Source organism: Diadema antillarum, unplaced genomic scaffold (genome assembly GCF_040938485.1).
Source record: "Diadema antillarum isolate AM-2024a unplaced genomic scaffold, OU_Dant_1.0 scf00000021, whole genome shotgun sequence".
In the NCBI taxonomy this organism is placed as follows: domain Eukaryota; kingdom Metazoa; phylum Echinodermata; class Echinoidea; order Diadematoida; family Diadematidae; genus Diadema; species Diadema antillarum.
In genome coordinates, this window is record NW_027270910.1 from 660,939 (window position 1) to 682,662 (window position 21,724).

General features: G+C 35.5%; 1 pseudogene; it reads left to right on the forward strand.

Moving 5' to 3' along the window:
• Nucleotides 1-21,506, forward strand: part of LOC139730134 (uncharacterized) — a 40,624-nt pseudogene extending 19,118 nt beyond the window's left edge.
• The last annotated feature ends 218 nt before the right edge of the window (nt 21,507-21,724 follow it).

A 21,724-nucleotide genomic window follows, 5' to 3' on the forward strand; every position in this document is an offset into this window, starting at 1 on the left:
TGAACAATGAACAAGAAGATATTTCTCTTTATATCATATAAACTGCTATTGTACTGAAATTTGAGCCAAGAGTGAAATTGCTGAATTCTTTAGAGTTTTTACCATTAAAAAAAAGAAGAGAGAGCATGTAGGCTGTAAAACTTGATACCAAAAGTGAGACAAAATATATAACACTCAGACTGATATTAAAGTGATATGATTTCATTCTTGTCAATGTTAGCTCTCAGCAACCAGAAAGATTGCAGACTACACCGAAGAGGAACATGAATGTCAAGCGTAAGAATATGAAAGGTAAGTAAAGCTACAGTCACTGTTCATACAAATTCTGGAGTTTGTGTGGTCACCGTAGGAAGAGAGGGTTTCGTACAAAGTTTGAAAATATCTTGAACAAGCCATCAACCAGGCTACGAACTTATGGACGGTCTACGCACGGTCTACGAACACTGGTGTTGTATGGCCTTCTTAAGAAGATCGTATGAAATTGTCTAGAATTTGTTTGTACGCCATTTGTAGCAGTTCTTAATGGGATTTGTGACCGAGCCATTACTGACAAATAAATGGTGGTCAAAGTCCTAAGCTATAGAGTAAATTTCTTTTCTCAACACAACAATTTTTTTTTCAGTGAATTCCTGTAAAGCAAAAGAGTTACTTTTTTGTGATCCTTAAAATAAAGTCTTTTTTTTTCTCTTCATCAAAATTGTCTATCGTCTCAAAACACAGTCTCCTGTCTATATTGCTCCTTTATTACTTCATGAGCCCTCTCGTCTTGTGTGTTGTGTGCATGTGTATTTTACCCTTCATTGTCTTTTCCTTCACCTCTTTCCCAGTCTTGTTTATGCCTCTTCCTGTAGGCCCTATATATTTCTTTGAAGTTTACCCTTCTTTTACAAGAGAGCTGCCTCATGTTTGTGTGTGTATTCCTCAAGCCCATGCACCGTAGGTGAGGGGATCAAGGGATCGCCTGCGGCGTCTGTCCGTCTGTCGTCTGTCCATAACGCTACAAAAACTTCCATAACTCTTTACTCTGGGCCTCAATTGCAATCAAACTTCGAGGGAAGAGGGGTCATACAACCTCAAAGTCAAAGCTCACAGGCAGGGGTCAATGAACTTTAGGGCCCAATGTTAAGTTTTTATGGCGCATTTCTAATTATGGGTCATAGCTTTTGATCCATAAGTCCGTTTGTAACTAAACTTGGATGGTAGATGTCCCTTGGGGAGTGGATGATAACCACAAGGTCAAAGGTCACAAGCAGGGGTCATCAAACTTTTAGAGCCCAATATTAAGTTTTTCATGGCGCGTTTCCATTATGGGTCATAACTTTTGATCCATAACTCCATTTGTGACTAAACTTGGATGGTAGATGTCCCTTGGGGAGTGGATGGTCACCACAAGGTCAGTGGTCACAAGCATGGGTCAACAAACTTTTAGAGCCCAATGTTAATTTTTTTATGGCGCATTTCTATTATGGGTCATAACTTTTGATCCATAGGTCCGTTTGTGACTAAACTTGGATGGTAGATGTCCCTTGGGGAGTGGATGGTCACCACAAGGTCAAAGGTCACAGGCAGGGGTCAACGAACTTTAATGGCCCAATGTTAAGTTTTTATGGCAAGTTTCTTTTCTGCCATAAATTTTTACCTTTTATATCTCTTTTTATCTGTTATATCTCTTTTTATGCATCCGCCACTAAGTGGTGCCAGAGGCATTATGTTTTCGGGTTGTCCGTCCGTCCGTCCGTCCTTCCGTCCATCCTTCCGTCTGTCCGTAATGAATTTTGTGGACAGGGTAACTATATATCAAAACCTTTTGAGGTATCCTAATGAAGCTTGGCATGTATGTGTATTAGGGGGTGAAGTTGTGCCTATCAACTTTTGGGTGCACATGCTAAAGGTCAAAGGTCAAAAGGTCAAGGTGAAATACATAGAATTTCACTATTTCCATCATATCTAAGCAATGCCTGAAGATATTTTCTTGAAACTTAGTGTATACATGTATTACCCGATAAAGATTCTCTGGTGAAAGTTTGGGTCATGAGGTCAAAGGTCAAGTAAAGATATTAAAACTTTACCTTTTTTCTTTCCGTACCTTGGAAATTGTTCAAGGTATCTTCATGGAACATAGTATACATGTACTGACTGGCAGTGATTATGTAGAGAATTTAGGGTTCAAAGGGTCAAAGGTCAGGGGTCAAAGGTCAAGGGCAACACTTCAAAATTTTACTATTTCCCTCATGTTTATGCAATGCCAGCAGGATTATTTTTTTTTTACACTTGGTGTATGCATGTATAACCTAATAGAGATTCTCTGGAAAGGCTTTTTTTTCTTTTGTTTTTGCCTCAAAGGTCAAAAGGTCAAAGCTCAAGTGAAAGTGCTGATCTAAGTTTATCCTCCGTATCTCGGAAGTGGCTCAAGTTATCTTGAAACGTACTACATATTTATGCATGTTCTGCCTGACAGTGATTATCTTATGAATTTTAGGGTCAAATGCCAGATGAAAATGGTAACAATTTACTATTCAATACAGAAATTGCACTTTTTCTCCATACCTTGAAAATTACTCAATGCATAAACATATGAATGGGTCAAAGTCAAGTTAAAGTCCGTAAATCCCAAATACATGCTCTCCTATTCATCCAATTAAACCTAGGTCAAGGAAGGTGAACATTCAACACATTTGTGACAAACTTGTCATTTTAACATTTTGCCAATTTTGTGAAAATGTAATCACACATTGTCCACATGTACTATTTAGACCTATAAGGAGAATCATGTGTTATGGCGGAGGCATACCAGTCACCATAGCGACATTTCTAGTTTTTAATCTGTTATAATTCGCGTACAATTTCTTGTACACGAATGGGTGAGACACATTATGGCACTTGCCTTGTTATATGCCTCCGCCACGCAGTGGTGCCTGAGGCATTATGTTTTCGGGTTGTCCGTCCGTCCGTCCGTTCGTCCTTCCATCCGTCCGTCCGTCCATAATCAATTGTGTGGACAGCTTAACTTTAGAATAATTTGAAGTATTCAAATGAAACTTGGCATGTGTATGTATGAGTGGGTGAAGTTGTGCCTATCAACTTTTGGTTGCACATGCTCAAGGTCAAAGGTCAAGGCCAAATGCTGAAAATTTCACTATTGGCCCAAAACCACTATTTCGGCGCAATTGGTCAAAAATCGTGTCGCTTATGTTTCTTCTCACCTAGGAGAGATAAAAAGCTCTTTCAAAATGCTCCTGTGATTTTATGTGATGCCAAGGGACATATAGACAAAAACTGAAATCATTTCGAAGGCGAGATTGTACCACTAAGCCATTGGTGGAGGATTAAGTTCGGCCAACAGGCTCAAAAGTGCATGTCGCCAACGATGATTTTTTATGTTTTCTCAACTTTGTGGGAAAATATGAGCATAAAGAAGAAGCTTACTCACAGTTTCAGAAAAGTAGCCGAACGTTCTATGAAAACCTAACACAACTTTATAAGCTTATCATTCTTTAACAACAAAATACCTGATGGAAATGTGTCGCCAGATCTGCTGAAACATACGTTACCATCTTTGTACTGCAAACTTGGTAATGCTATTACAGTGAATACTACACAATTGTATTGTTTTTCTGACCAAAAGGGGTCTAAGTTTATGTTAAAAAATATTTCATCACTCAACTTCAAAAGACATGCGACTGCTAATCTCGCAAATATAGATATTAAAAAGGTAGATTTAAGAGAAGTAACATACGTTACCATCTTTGTAAAAAGTATGAAGGTGTATGGCTCTGAATGATTGTTCTAGAGTTGAGACTTATGGAGTAGATTGTCCTCATACCCATGGGTGGCAAAAGATTCATTATTATGTTGCTAACTTATACGATTTAATCCACAAGTGTAACATACGTGATGTAACTTACGTTACCACCAAATGACAGAAAGCTTAATTACACCATTAATTACTACCTAAATGTATATTTCTCGAATCTGTGCCGTCGATTTGAGGCCATGGGATAGCTCAGCAACCTCTTTTACTGGCATCTTGAGCATTGGCAGCGCGCAAAATACCTTTACATGATGTGTTGAAAAACTGAGTAAGTATTTGATTGTTGGAAATGTGTTGTTGTTTTTCATAGAATCATGCATTACTTCTGTTTATTGTGTGTTTATTAAGTCAGTATATTCCACCGTAAAAATCCAGTAATTACTTTGCTGTACAGGCTTATTCTTTTGAAATAAATCACTCAATTTATTAAGTAACGTATGTTTCAAATTTTGGTAACGTAAGTTTCAAGGTGTTGTCATGTTGATAACAGACAATCTACGGAAAAGCCCGTTTAATCTGAGACAATTTAATTGTTGCAGTTATGATGTTGATGAATTTCTGCGTCAAAACATATCAAATTCATTTACAGCTGTATGTTCTTGTTTGTTTGGAGGATGCAGTAAAAGGGGACATAATCATAGTATCTTTTAAAAAAATCGTTTGGTGGGCGTTGATGTTCAACTTGGCTTTAATGATGTCATATTTCAAGTATAAGCAATGAATTTAACATTGTTTTAAGAAAATTCAATGAATAGCTAATAAAATTAGAGATTACACAGATCTCTACTTCAAAACTAGTGGACCAGGTCCCTGCATTAATGTTGTAACGTAAGTTTCTAGTTTTGGTAACGTAAGTTTCATCAATTCATGTCATTGAAAAAGGATATTTTAGAGAATGTGCGTGGATAGAAATAACATTTAATTGTTCTAGAACTATTGTTGAAGGAATTCTGTAGGGAAATACGTCTTTTCAATTATATATCTCTCTTTGGTTATCATAAACCAATATGGTGACTTACTCCCTGATTATTTTAACGGAGAAAATAAACTCAAATTTCTGTCGTAATGTCGTTGATGATCTCAAAGTGAAGAAAAACACATTTTGAATGAAGAAAAGGCAACAAAAATACAGTGCATTAGAGAAATGTAATTTCAACTATTACTGTTACCATCATAGATCAGGCCTACATGATAATAATAATGATAATGATAATAGTAATTATAGTAATATATGTTTCAGTAAGCTATATGTTTAAGATATTAACATTTTTTGTTCTTCCTTCTCGTTGAAGTTAATACAGTTGCAATGGGGAAGAGCAGTGCTAGGATTATAAAACCCCGTATATAGGGAACGTGTTAGCTGTAATCAGAATGGCGAAAAAGCATATCTCTAAGCAAAGATTCAAGAAAAAAAAAAACTTATGCCCGTCTCATAGTTAACAAAGAAAAGAAGCAAAGTTACACATCTTTTTTTTTTTTACCCTACCACATCAGGGTAATTATAGGGGAGGGGGTTCAGGCTCCCCCGCCCCTTTGCCAGCAGTCAAAATATAAACAAAAGGAAATAAAAAGAAAAAAATGAATAGCGGACTCACCCTCCCCCGTTTGAAATAAAAACAAATACAAACATGAAATTGGGCTTGTACTGGCAGCATCGAATTGAGCTGAAGCCTTTTTTTATATATATTTCTTCAATTTTCTTTTCTTTCTTTCTTTTTTTCTTGCTTGTCAGTCGATGAAACCCGGCAAAAGAAATGAAACCAAAAAAAAAAAATAAAAAATAAAAAATAAAAAAGGAGCTTTGTATTTTTCTGCCCGTCGGGAGATTAAAACTGGAAGTGGTCGACTTTTTCTAACTCCTGACCCCATCCCCCACCCCATAAAAATCCTACTTACGGGCCTGCATGCCTATAATCATTATCAGTACCTTTGTTGTGCATGTATAGCAACTTGTCCTTTCACTTTTCTTTTTAAAGATTCAAAACATTTTTCCTGGAGACAATTTCAAGATACGGCAAGAATTATTAATGCAAGACTTGTTATTCTTGTTATCCTTGTGGATTATACTGTTTTATGCATACATAACAAAGAAAATCGAGTACATCATTTTACTAATGACAATTTCATTCATCCTACCCAGTATTGTGCTAATGAAACTGTGTAATTTGACGTTATTTCATGGACCTCATTTTGCCATAGTCAACTTAGTAAAGTGGTCATTTACCCAGTATTTAGTTAACAAAGAACATTTCTCGGTTCCTTCTTTCCCTATCTCTTGTTTACCGAGTTCAGACATTTTAAATACAAGCAATACGGCGTTATTGTTCATTATGAAGCACTTTAACAGAGTAATCATCTCGTTTCTGCCGTTTCTTGTTTCATACAAGTGTTAAAAATTTTGTGAATACTATTTTATTGCAACTGCTATTTTCAAACTGTTGCGACAGCTGATGAGTCTGCAAAGTTATGGATTCGAAACATATCTTTCAACAGCATGAAGATAACAAGTTACAAGACATCAATATGAAGATAACAAGTCACAAGACATCAAGCATACGAAAACTTTCATTATGATAAAATTAAAGTGAAACCTACGTTACCCACCACTCGTTTTATATTACACGTACATCATGACAATATTTTCAGCCGTTAAGGCACGAAACAGCATGTTCCCAACTCTTATCATTTCAGTGCCATAAATCAATAAGTAAGAAGCCAATTGTCTTCAAAATATCAACAGTTACGGATTACTGTTCTACTGAAGAGTTTATACGAGGACATGTTATAAAGTCTTGCAGTTTTACAACTATTTTAATTCTTATTTTTGAGAATTGTATCGCCATAATATTGCGACATCGTGTTATAATATTCGTTCACTTAGAGTTGAAGAGAAATTAGTGTAAGAATATATACAAAAACCAAAAAGAAAATGTTCCAAAATTTGCTGCACATGTAGTAGTATTGTCTTTGTAACTTACGTTACATTAACGTGAAACATACGTTACGTGGAATCTAACGACTATATTTTTGCGCACATAGTTTCACATATTTCATCGATGATACTCAAGAATTAGCTGGCAATTTGGGACTGATAAATGTTGAAAATATTTTCTTAAGAAAGTCTGACGTCAAATTATCGAGAAAACAAATTAACATTACCTGTCTAAGGTTTTACACAATAGGACATGCTGTGTTCAGTATAGCATACAGGTCATTTGCCATCCTTCCCATCTGCAGGCAGCATTTACAAACGTGGCAGCCGATGGTAACCTTCACATCTGACGCATAATTATCTCAATCATAGAATGTAGTCACCAATCTTAATGCATTTGAAATAGAATGACATGGTCACGTATGTTACATGATGAAATTTACGCCCCATGAAAGAAATTATCACACCTTTAAAATAAAGCAAAACTATGTGTTCATATTTTTCAACTACAAACTTGAATATTTGTCTCGTTGATTGGTATAAAAATGAAACCTATTCTAACAACTTTAATTTTCCCGTTTTGTGATTGTCCAATTGTGCCGAAATAGTGGTTTTGGGCCTATTTCGCCCATATCCATGCAATGCCAGAAGGTATTTTCTTGAAACTTAGTGTATATATGTAATACCAAATAAGGATTCTCCTGATAAAGTTTCAGGTCATGAGGTCAAAGGTCAAGGGTCAAAGGTCAATTCAAAATGTTGAAATTGTACGTTTTTTACCATATCTCGCAAATAGTTTATGGTATCTTCATGGAACTTATTATATATGCATAACTGACTGGCAGTGATTATCGAGGAAATTTGGGGGTCATGGGTCAAAGATCATGGGGTCAGGTCGAAGTAAACTCCTTGAAATGTCAGTTCTTCCCTCATATTTATGCAATGCCAGTAGGATTTTTCTTTGAATTTGGTATATTGATGTATTACCCAAAAGATATTCTGTTGGAAGTTTCTTGCCAAAGGTCAAAAGGTCAAAGGTCAAGTGAAATAGCACTTTCACTTCTTTCTCCATATCTCTAAAATAATTGAAGGTATCATCATGAAACTTATTACATATTAATGCATGTTCTATCCTCTTATCCCCAAATACCTGCACTCTGACAATTTAGTCATTCATCCAATTAAACCTATAGTTCAGAGAAAGTGAACATTCAGTACATCTGTTACAAACCTCTCATTTTAATATTTTGCCAGTTATGTGAAACTGTCATCATGCAGTGTCAAGACATTGTACTATAGACATATTAGGAGAACCTTGCATTTTGGCGGAGGCATAGGCCCTACCAGTCACCATAGCAACATTTCTAGTTGTTTTTGTGTGTGTGTTTCATCATTTCTCTTCCATTTTCAGCTTATTTGCTTTATTTCATTTGTTCAGTGATTAGCTGTTATTTATGCCGATTACAAACCCTGCTCTTCAGCAATCCCGGCCTCCATCAAATTTTTAACAGTATTCATTCTAAAAGTCATAACATTCATTCTTTTTCAGTTCAGAGTATTTTCCTGTATTCCATTGTCATACTGAATTTATGTAATCATGCATGTGTATGTAAATATTTTACAGTAATTGCACTTTCGTTAGATATGAAATAAAATTCTAAATCTACAATCTAATGCCTCTGCCTGAGTTGGAGACACTGAAGCATTCTTGAGGGGATTGAGCCATAAAATGACTTATTTACTAAAGTCCGTTGACTATGTAGAATAGTGAACAACATTTAGAGATTTTATATCAAGTCTAATGGATTTTAGGGAAAGAGACACAATAAGCATTTTGTGCTACGATTGTCATACAATAAATGTTTCTGATATGAATAATTTGACTATGCAATGATCTTTTTGATTTTCTTACTTTAACCTTTAGTCCAAGAGCATTAGGTCAAAAAAGGCCTAAACCTGGACATTTTTGGTAACAAGCTGATTTTTTCAGGATAGGTCCAGAAAAATGTCTAGAATAACATACTAAAAGTCCTCATAAATCCTCTTTGAGCGTTTTCCGCAATCCAAGATGGCGTCCAAAATGGCCGCCATTTCCAGAAATTCTTATAACTTTTCAACCAGAGAACCCAAATACAAAATTTAATTGTCTAAATATATGTTTTGAAGCCTGAAGAACTCAATAAAACACATATCAAGAGATGTTGAGGCACGCAAGTACCGAAATCCAAGATGGTGTCCAAAGTGGCCGCCATTTTCTGAAATTCTTATAGCTTTTCAGTCAGGTAACCCAAATACAAAATTTAAATGTCTAAATATATGTTTTGAAGCATGAAGAACTCAATGAAACACATATCAAGAGATTTTGATGCACGCAAGTACCGAAATCCAAGATGGCGTCCAAAAATGGCCGCCATTTTCTGAAATTGTTATAGCTTTTCAGCCAGGTAACCCAAATACAAAATCAAAAAAGGAACAAAAAGATATACAATCATGGAAGTGCGCGGTTATAGGGTTGCCTGCTCCCACACGAGGGAAAATTTCGTATTTCAGACTAGAAATTCACAGAGCTGTTGCATCCATTTGGTGAAATACCCGATATTTGTTTTCTATTTGAAAACGTTATAGGAAAAATACATATTCAGGAAAGTGTCGGGGAGGGAGAAGTGTGAGAGGAGAATACTCCTTCCCATACCTTGGAAATTTTTGGATTTTCCAATTTGAAATTCAGAGATTTAGCGCACTCTTTGGTGAAATATCTGGGATTTGTTTTTGTCCTAAAAGTAAGAAAATATGAAGAGTTTGTTCGCAAAAACCGATAAGTCCATATTTGCCAAATGGAGATATTTGCGATTAAAGGTCAAGAAAAATAAAGAGAATAATGAGAAAATTTTTGCTTCTTTTTACCATAACTTCAAAAATGTACTTTTATATGTAGTGACCAATATATCATTTAAAAGGTATTATTTTGTACTTTATGACAGAGACCATACTTCAAAATCTTCAAAAATGGACTTATCGGTTTTTGCAAACAAACTCTTCCTATGTACTTATGGAAATATGCGGGTGAGGTGTATGAGGTGATGCACCTTCCCACAAAATGGAGATTTGTTTTTTTTTTTCACGTTACGGGTTTTTATGGTGCGCTTTGTTGATGAAATACTAGATTTTTTGTTTCTATTAAAAAGTGTAAGTAGAATAAAGACTAGTATATTCAAGGCAATGAGCTAGTAGATGATGGGGGGGGGGGTCACTTTCGACTGGAGGGAGTTTTGCATTTCGATGATCGTCATTAAATGGCCTAATGCACCCTTGGTGTTATATAGAGAAAATTATCCATACTCGAAGAGTAGATAATAATAGTCTCAATATCCCCATCCCCCACCGAAACGAGGGAGCTTTTACACTTGAATAGAAATGAAATAATTATATCATTTACACACATTTGATGGAATATTTGGGAATTGTTAATCAAAGGGGGAATTTAATATATATTGGGGGAAGTGAGCGGTTGAAGAGTTAGGGCAAATTACCCTTCAATATGAGGGAACTAACGTTTGCATTTTGAAAGTGAAAGATCTAGTGCACACTTTTTGATGACAGATTCGGAAATTTGTTAATCTCAAAAGTGTACAAAGTCTATGGGAATGGGCGGAGCGAGGGACGTTCAGCATTTTTATGATTGCAACTGAATGACAAAGTGCAAATACTTCAGGTTGAATATTTGGAAAATAATGATTGTACAGGCCACCACCTTCCCCAAGGAGGAGGGGGGGGGGGGGGTGCATCCAACCCAACCTATACCCGTTTTGTGCACATTTAAGGGAAAGATTCCACTGGACCTTCTGAGTTGTTGAATCTCGAACATGATGTTGAATTTCTTTGTCTCTTGAAACAGGCTAAAACAGCAATTTTTGATAAACAAACGGCGGCCATTTTGGGCAACATTTGGTTTTCGGGAAGAACTCACGTGGTTTTATTTGTACTTATGTGCTTCATGATCTCTATATAAGTATTTCGTTGGGTTCCTCATGTCTTAAAATATATATTTATACATTTAAGTGCGTATCGCGATTACGTAGTTGCAGGGTTATGAGAAAAACAGGAAATGGCAGCCATTTTGGACACCATTTTGGATTTCTTAAAGTGCTCAAGTACTTTATTTATGTTTCAAAATCTCTGTATAAGTATTATATTTGGTTCATTGAGACTCAAAACGTATATTTCGACATTCCATGTGTGTACAGTTGAAATCTACTTGCAAAATTATGAAAAAAGAAAAAATCAGGAAATGGCGGCCATTTTGGACGCCATCTTGGATTACGGTACTTGTGAGCTTCAACAACTCTTAATATGTACTTTATTGAGTTCTTCATCCTTCAAAACATATATGTAGACATTTTAATTTTGTATTTAGGCTACCTGACTGAAAATTTATAAGAATTTCAGAAAATGGCAGCCATTTTGGACGCCATCTTGGATTTCGGTACTTGCGTGCATCGACATCTCTTGATATGTATTTTATTGAGTTCTTCATGCTTTAAAACATATATTTAGACATTTAAATCTTGTATTTGGGTTCTCTGGTTGAAAAGTTACAAGAATTTCTGGAAATGGCGGCCATTTTGGACGCCATCTTGGATTGCGGAAAACGCTCAAGGAGGATTTATGAGGACTTGTAGTATGTTATTCTAGACATTTTTCTGGACTTATCCTGAAAAAATCAGATTGTTACCAAAAATGTCCAGGTTAAAACTAATACTCTTGGACTACTTGGGTAATCTCTACAACAAAGTAAGTTTTAAAGTTATGATAATCATGTATAGAATAATTACGTTCTCTTTATCCTTTCCTATAAGATTTTATATCACTAATGTAATTATAATATTTATAGCTTTAATAAAGTATGTGAACAGCTATTGTATATTTTGCAAGCTTTTTATTCCGAATTTAGCAAATCAGGTTCTATTCGCGAAATCAAAGACACACAAAAATATTGACTCTGATCCCGATGTGAATGTGACATACACTTGTACGTGTGTACAGTTCTCCCTTAAAGGTCCAGTTTACCTTTGGGAACAGTGATTTACAAAATATTCAAGATATCACTTTTGATGCCTATTTGTAGGTCAGTTGTATTACAAAACATCCTACATATAAAATTTTTGCAATAAAGCCTAATATATAAGGAGATATCACTATTTTTCTCATTAAACCATAACTGTAGACGGTTTAGTCTGGAAACATTTTGATTATAACTATTGTTCACACTTTGTACATCTAACAATACTTAACATCGATTATACTGATTCAAATTTTTACATTGTTTGTTTCTATCCCTAACTCACATTTTAGAACTATTTTGAAGCACTAATGCTGGGTTTTTGTTTCATCTGCAAATTAAATGCCTTTAAGTACAGGGCTCCACGATCCCAAATCTAACCACTTGCAAAATCGTTGGGAATTCCCGATTCGCAAAAATTTAAACTTTCTAACATATATGACGTATATAGTATATGCTTAGATATTGTCATTTCTGCCTTATGTTTAATGAGATGAAATCTTGTTCCATTATGAGCATCATCAAGCATTATGAACATTCTATTCGATAATGTCGAACTAACCACTGATTCAACTACATTTAAAGTTGTAGTAAATATGATCACTCATACTTATATTCATTAGTGGAATTGGGGGGGGGGGATTTGAGTTAGTCAAATGGTCTGATATCCAAACTTGCTGAAAACTCTATTCCATCAGGTGAAACTCCTCTCCATACAGCCTGTATCAAGAAAGATGTGGACAAAGTACGTCAGCTCCTGACATCTCCAGACATCGATGTCAATGCCCAGGACAATGCTGGATGGACCCCACTTCATGAAGCATGTAACCATGGCAACATCCAATGCGTGCAGGAGCTGCTCAATTTCCGTCCCAATACATTGGCATTAGGTGAGAGAAGAAAAGATATTCGGCAGTTTAGGAGTACATAAAGATGGAAAGTCTACATATGAAATTGTTCAATTTCACAATTAGTAAAGATCCACTATATCACTGCATTTTCATATACTGTAGTGTACAATTAGAAAATATTACTTGAATTGGTAATGTGGTTCTGTGTAAAAAATTTGGGGGAAAATCAGTTTGTACAATGACAGTGGTATGATTAGATGTGGCTCATTGTTTGTATGTTAACATATCTTTAAAAAACAGGAAGCCTGTGAGAGTAAAATGTTTTCAACAGGATTTCTAATGAAGCTTTTTGTTTTGTTTAAGTGTTTAAATAAAAAGGAAAATTAAAAAGAAAAAAATATCTTTATTTCAGGATCAAAAAGTGCTGTTCCCAAGTTAGATCTCTATCTCAGACCGGACTGTGGTACTACTGTCCTTCATGATGCTGTCACCAACAACCATGTGGATGTTGTCAAGCTGCTAGTTGCTGTAGGAGGTGAGTGAAAGTTGGATTCCAGAATTTCATCTTGATTTCAGGCCATGCCATATTGATTCAAAATACTTTCTGTTTCAATCTTCCGTATATAGCACCTTCTGATGTCTTTTGGTAAGTAAAAGTAGTTTCTCATTTGAACTTATCACTATAGTGATTCATGCATCTATGAAAATGCAACAGATGTTAATGAATTGCGGTGTAGATATGTTGTGCATCTACTTTGGAAAACTTCGGGGATTTCTGCAAGTGTAGTACGTAGTACTGATGATTGAATGACATTAATGCAAATCTTGGTTTCACATTACCTTTTCTAAGCAATATGAAGTAGACCCAAATGTAGTTTCTTTTCGTGAGGATCACTCTGCAGTACGTGTTACCATTTGGTATTCCAATTCAACCTGCACAGAAGGGAGAGTATTTTGATCTGGATCTAATTTCTGTCCTGTACATAGGTCAGAGGTTGGTGTCAATGAAAAACAGCGACGGAAAGACTGTCTGGGACTTCACCTTGACAGCAGACATGAGGACTGCTTTAGAGGGAACTGGACCATCTTCAGGTCACCAAGAAAATGAAGCAGGTAAAATTTCTGCGTAATAAAGGACTCTACATCTAATTCTTATATTGGAATAATACCAATAAAGTGTATGTAGATTGAGTGAATGCATGCAACAGGAGTAGAACATATCAGTGAAGTTTTAGTTACGCCTCTGCAGAATGCGATGGCAGTACCAAAACTTTAAAAATTTCTAAGTTTTGAATAGATCGTCAGATTTCCCTCAAATTTTGCTGATGTGTTTTTTACTGATATTGCTGCATTTACTCAACTCAGATACATTTGGGTATCATTTTTTCTGAAAGAGATAGTATAGCTTCAGTGGTAATCCAGGGCTTCAAGATTCCAACTTTTTTGTGAGCAATTAGAAGCTTATGAAATGTGAAAGAGCATGTATTCTAAAAAGAATTCGAAATTTATTTGTTGTAAATTGGTTTTGAAATCTTGCTGGAAAGAACATGTATTCTAAGAGAAATTCGATATATATTTGATGAAAATTGGTTCTGAAATCTTCCTGAAAAGAGCATGTTTTCTACGAGAAATTTGAAATTTATTTGATGGAAATATGGTTTTCAAATCTTGCTGAAAAGAGCATGTATTTTAAGAGAAATTCGAAATTTATTTGATGAAAAATGGTTTTGAAATCTTGCTGAGATATTCAAAAACGAAGAGGTCATCATAAAAGGTGGGACCACCTTATTTTACTTTGTGGATTTCTCAGCCATTTCAAAACCCATTTTCATCCAATAAACTTTGAATTCCTATTAGAATTGTCTGCTCTTTGATTTTATATGTGGTTTCTCATTATCTTGTGTAAAGTTAGAACCTGCATTCCCCATCTTAACCAAAACTATGCCATCCCTTTAACTACATTTGTTTGAGCTAAAAGGTTGTTTCAAAAATGGGAGGTATCATTCCTCCTTGTTTGTTTGGTTTTTGTTTTTGTTTTTGTTTGATTGCTTGTTTGTTTGTTTGTTTGTTTGTTTGTTTGTTTGTTTGTTTAGATCTTGAAATTTCATGAGCTTGAGAACAAGCTGTCCTCTCACATTAAATCCACATTTTCATATTATTTTATACTACGATCATCACTTGACACAGAAGGAAGAGAAGAAAAAAGGAATTCAGAGCATGAGCATGGGATGTCATTGAATAATTTGTCTTCCAACAAAAGGCTAGGAATTAAATAAACAATGCTTAAATCAGTATCATTAATACAGTTAAAAGCAACATTGCATCATTTTGGCCAATTAATCATCTCTTGTCAGCACTATACGTACAAGATGAACAGATGGACCTCGTACCAACTCTTGTAAAACAACCCAGGTAGGCATATTTTTCCCTGGTTATTTGTTATCCAAACAAGCCTGACCAACTAACATGGAGCTGAGATGTTAATGATAACAGAGATGAATAGAACATTTCTACAGAAACACAATGCTGTGCAGCACATGAACATGATTAGTCTCCCATTAATATTTAGTAATCTTCCTAATAATAATGCAACTTCAATATCCAATCCACTGTAACTTTCTTTGAGTTGAGTAGAAAGACAGTGTGTTCCCAATTACTCCAAATCATTTTCTTATAACCCATTTTCGTCATTCATGAATCTGTACGCTAGTAATGAACAACAAATAAGAAGATATTTCTCTTTATAACATATAAACTGCTCTCTTAGTGAAATTCAAGCAAAGAGTGAAATTGTTGAATTCTTTAGAGTGTTTACCATTAAAAAATCATTAGAGAGTGTGTACGCCTAATTAAACCAATTAATTTTAATTGTTTTGCTGTAAAAGTTGATACCAAAAGTGAGACATAATGTCCAACACTCAGACTGATATTAAAGTGATATGATTTCATTCTTGTCAATGTTAGCTCTCAGCAACCGGAAAAACCGCAGACTACACCAAAGAAGAACATGAATGTCAAGCGTAAGAATATGAAAGGTGAGTAAGTGACAAATAGAATGGTGGTCAAAGTCCTGAGCTATGGAGTAAACTACTTACCCCAACACAGCAATGCATTTTTTTCAGTGAACTCCTATATAGCAGAAGAGTTATATTCTTGTAATCCATAAAATCAGGTCCTTTTTTTTTTCTCTTCATCAAAATCGTTTTAAGGTACCATCTCAAAACACAATCTCCTGTTTATATTGTTCCTTTAATACCTCATGCACCCTCTCATATGTGTCATGTGCTTGTGTATTGTTACCCTTCAACTTCTTATCCTTCACTTTTTCCCCATCTTGTTTATGCCTCTTCCTGTTTATATTTCTTTGAAGTTTACCCTTCTTTTACAAGAGAGCTTTCTCATGTTTGTGTGTGTTTGTTTTGTCATTTCTCTTCCATTTCAGCACTTTGCTTTATTTCATTATTTTAGTAATTACCTGTTATTAATGAAAATTACAAACCCTGCTTTTCAGCTATCCCCTTCATATAATTTTTAACAATATTCATTCTAAAAGTCATAACATTTATTCTTCTTTAGTTCAGAATATTTTCCTGTATTCCAATGTCGTACTGAATTTATGTAATCATGTATATTTTACTGTAATTGTACTTTTCTTGGATATGAAATAAATAAAATCTAAATCTGAAATTAATGCCTCTGCCTGAATTGGAGGCACTGAAGTATTTTTGAGGGGATTGATTTATAGAGTGACTTATTCACCAAAGTTCTTCGACTATGTAGAATAGTGAACAACATTTAGAGATTCTGTAACAAGTCTAATGGATTGTAGGGAAAAAGACACAAAAAGCATACAATAAATGTTTCTGATATGTCAATGAATACTTTGACCATGTAATGATCAGTTTGATTCTCTTATTTTTACCGTGGGTAATCTCTACAACAAAGTAAGTTTTTAGGTTATGATAATTATGTATAGAATAAGTTCTCTATATCCTTTCCTGTAAGATTTTATATCACTAATGTAAAATATAATATTATAATATTTATAGCTTTAATAGAGTATGTGAACAGCTATATGGTTAGATATTGTCATTTCTGCCGTATGTTTAATGAGATAAAATCTTGTTCCCCGATGAGCATCATCAAGCATAATGGACAATCTATTCGATAATTAACGTCCAACTATCAACTGATTCTACTACATTTAAAGTTGTAGTAAATACGATCACTTATACTTATGTTTATCAGTGGAAAATAGATTTTTCGTCTCTTTACTTGGTAGAATGGTCTGATATCCAAACTTTCTGAAAACTTTATTCCATTAGGTGAAACTCCTCTCCATGTAGCCTGTATCAACAATGATGTGGACAAAGTATGTCAGCTCCTGACATCTCCAAACATCGATGTCAATGCCCGGGACTATGCTGAATGGACCCCACTTCATGAAGCATGTAACCATGGCAACATCCAATGCGTTCAGGAGCTGCTCAATTTCCGTCCTGATATGTTGGCATCAGGTGACTGGAGAAAAGATTTTCTGCAGTTTAGAAATAACAATATTATTCATTCCCATTTTTGTAACAATCACTTGTTCACCCACATTTGTCTTGTGATTCGATAATAACACACTAGGCCCTACTGTAATGACATTTTATAACTTATGAATATATAAAAGTTAAGTTCTCCATAAACAGACAAGCTAAGTGCACTATCTCCCTTTGATTTGGTACAAATTTGTCATAAAGATGGAAAGTCTACATATGAAATTGTTCAATTTCACAATTGATGAACATCCACTGTATCACTGTATTTCTATATACTGTCGTATACAATTATTATCAGTATAACTTGAATTGGTAATGTGGTGCAATATACAAAATTTTTAGGGAAAATCAGTTTGTGCAATGGCAGTTGTATGATTAGATGTGGCTCAAAACTTGTATGTGACCTGATCTTTAAAAAAGAAGAATGTGAGAAGAAGAATATTTTCAAGTCAGGATTTCTAATGAAGCTTTAATTTTAGTGTTTAAAAAAAGAAAATTAAAAGGAAAAATTATCTCTATTTCAGGATCAAAAACGGATGTTCCCAAGTTAGATCTCTATCTCAGTCCGAAATGTGGTACCACTGTCCTCCATGATGCTGTGGACAACAACCATGTGGATGTTGTCAAGTTGCTAGTTGCTGTAGGAGGTGAGTGAAAGTTTGATTCAAAAATTTCATCTTGATTTCACTAGGCCATGTCATATTGATATAAAATACCCTCTATTTCAATCTTCTGTATATAGCACCTTCTGAAGTCTTTAAGTAAAAGTAGTTCCTCATTTGAACATATTATAGTGATTCATGCATCTATCAAAGTGTGACAGTGAAAATAGGATATTGATTTCTTTTGAGTGCTGTTCAGCTATGCTGAAAAACTTTGGGGATTTCTGCAAGTGTTATACTGATGACTGAATTGAATTAATGCAAATATGGGTCTCACTGTACTTGTTCCAAGCAATATGAAGTAGACCCAAATGAACTGTTTCTTTGTGAGGATCATTACTCTGCAGTGTTACCATGTGGTATTCCATTTCAACCTGTACAGAAGGGAGAGTATTTTGATTGGATCTAATTTCTGTCCTGTACATAGGTCAGAGGTTGGTGTCAATGAAAAATAGCGACGGAGAGACTGTCTGGGACTTCCCCTTGACACCTGACATGAGGACTGCTTTAGAGGGAACTGGACCATCTTTGGGTCACCAAGAAAATGAAGCAGGTAAAACTTCTGTGTAACAGAGCACTCTACGTCTGATTCTTAAATTGGAATGATACCAACAAAATGTATGTAGATTGAGTGAACTCACGCAACAGGAGTAGAACGTATCAGTGAAGTTTGAGTTACGCCACTTTTGAATGGATTGTCAGATTCAGATTCAGACCAGTTCAGATATAGTACAAAACAGTCTGTTTACCATTTATCTGTTGACAATGCCTTGTCTAGTTTGTGGGTAGATAGATGTATTGGTGAGTGCATTGATTAATGCATAGAGGATCACATCCAGAAGATGCTGATAGGCCCTACTGTAATGACATTTATGAATATATAAAAGTTAAGTTCTCCATAAACAGACAATCTAAGTGCACTATCTCCCTTTGATTTGGTACAAATTTGTCATAAAGATGGAAAGTCTACATGACATTAGGATATTGACTTATCTATGGTTAAACTGGAAAGAGCATATCTATATGAATGGCATATACTGTGAGTGGCATGTATAAACCCGTTGAAGATGCCTGGGCTAATTATGGGCTGCAAAACATGCATTTCCCATGGACACCTGCCCGATTATACTTGGGCCTAGTCTTCAACGGATTATGGGTAAATTGTAATGAGAATCTGTTGTTTTAAACCTCTTGTTTGTTCACAGCAGTGTGAAATGAATTCAAATGTACCATTTGTTCATATGAAGACCAGTACTGTTGTGTTTATGATATTGTTTATAATCTATAGTCACAACAACCAGAGGAGGATGAAACCATATTTCATAATCTAGTATGTTTCTATCTTGCACACGATATAGGCCAGAGACTGGTGTCAATGAAAAACAAGGAGGGAAAAATTGTGTTGGACTTTCCTGTGACAAACGATATAAAGATTGCTTTAGAAGAACTTGGATCACCTTTCCATGACCAGGAAAATGGAGAAGGTAATTAAAAACTCAGTCAGTTTGTCATGACTGGCTATATTGCTTAGTGAGATTTGGATGAGTTAGATTTGGATGATGTATGTATCTATCTATGTGTGTATCCATCTCTGAAGGGAGGTAGGAACTTCCCTAATCTATGTATTTATGTTTTTCATATATCTGTCCCTCTTCCTTGGAATTCTGTCCCATCTTACTTACAGGACTCAACCACAACTTTAAAACCATACTTCATGAAAACGCACTTATATGAAAAACATTTTGAGTGAGTAACTTGTATGTTTGCATTTAATAGCATCAACATTGTGTAGCTGCATGTTGCTTTTATCTTTGCATAGAAATGCAATCAATAGCAGTGATATGCACTCTAGAAGTAGCATATTGTTATCATTATTATCATCATTATTATTATTAGTAGTAGTAGTAGTAGTAGTAGTAGTAGTAGTGTAGATAGTAGGTAGTAGAAGGACATCATTATCACCTTCATTATCTGTCTATCAACCTATCCATATATATATATATATATATATATATATATATACATTTATTTGTATAAATATGTATTTGTATATACATATACATATTCATATATATATATATATATATATATATATATATATATATATATATATTATATATACTATATCTGTTTGTCTGTCCAGCATCAGCACACCTTGTTCCAGACTGTGAGAGACCAAGATTAGCACAGCCAGCTCCAGACTGCAACATCAGAAACAGTGAAGGGAATTACTCCAATAATCTCCTGCCCCATCCGAGCCAGTACTGTCTCTTCTTTAGAACCCCTGGGGACAGCAGCAGCAGCAACAGGGGCTCATCCATCCCCCTGGAGGAGCTGGAGAAGTTTGTGGTGACTCTGATGTTCTTGTTGCAGAGCTACATCAAGACACAGGACCTCCACACTAGGGTGCAAGGTAGAGTGGAGCTCTCCATGGCCTTGGAACAGCCCAGGCAGAGGAAGAACAAGGTGAGTTAATCAAACCCTTATCTCTCTATGTAATGGATAGTTTTTATTTCCTGTTGCTTTATTGTTTCAACTGTATGGCTCATATAGCCATTTTCCATGTTGCATAGTCCATGAAAATTTAACCCGTTGAGGAAGGGCTAATTTTGCTACAACACGCATTTCCCATAGACACCTGCCCGAGTATACTGAGAATTCATCCTCAATGGGTTAATAGTTTAACTCAAGTCATACACCAGGTCAGTTCATTCTGTCACATTGCCATTCATCTCCTCTCCCGGCCTGCAGTAGATGACACATTTAGTGGATGCTATGTTTGAAAAGAAGATGGGAAGAGTAAAAGAATATTGATAATTACTTGTATCTATAGCCACATACATAATAACTGAATGGATGTATTCAAACTTTGTTCTGCATTAAGACTACTGGGGTTACTGAATGAGTGATGTAACCTAGCGAAACTGACTATGCCAGAGTTCCTTGTTACTTAAGTAGCTTTTAAAAATTATGATCAGCTTAAAGAGTTTGGTTATTGGGATATCCAGAGAAATAATGACATCGAATATCTAACCCATCTGATTTGACCAGCCTTCCTTCCAGGCAGCTGGGAAGTCAACCAGCTCAGCTACAGCCGGTGGAGGACAACCCTCCAGTCAACAGCACAACAATGCCTTTACCGACAGCACCTCATCACGTGACACCCTTCAGGGGGACAGTGAGGTGTATGCGGACCTGAGTCGGTACATGGAGGGCTTCAAAGCCCACCTCCGTCAGCTTGGACTCGCCATGATGGACACGCCCAGGGCGCAGGAAGGGATGTCTACCGGCAACGACCCATCTACGTTTCTCATTACGCGCCTTTGGTCCATTATAGACTTCTATGCAGGGCACGTGTGATGTACAGCCGATGATTCCCATTATAACGAAGCTAATTAGTCCTCAGGACTAGCAGTTTTATTTCATTCACATCAAAATTTCATTAAATCTGAACAAAGAAAGTGTATTGATATCGAGATGATAATTTTGGACCCTGAAATTTACTTCGTTGTATCTGAAATTTTGTTATTTATAACGGTGTTCGCTTCCAGGATCGAGTGCAATGTACATTTTGTGAATCACGTACACTTCACATCTCATGAATCCCAAGAGAGACATCATGGTTGCATTTTATGTTGTTACCTAATAGGGGCTATAGGATTGTGAATGGTTAATTTGATTGTTTCATTTTATGCTATTCAGGTATCAGTGCTCTGCGTGGAGAACCATCAAATGTCTACAAAATTAATTTTGTACCTGTATATCATATAACACTGCCCATTGAATTTTGCCCATGATAATGTTATACTTGTAATTGTTGGTATTATCCTTTCTAAGAAAGATGAAACCAAATTCCTTGGTATAA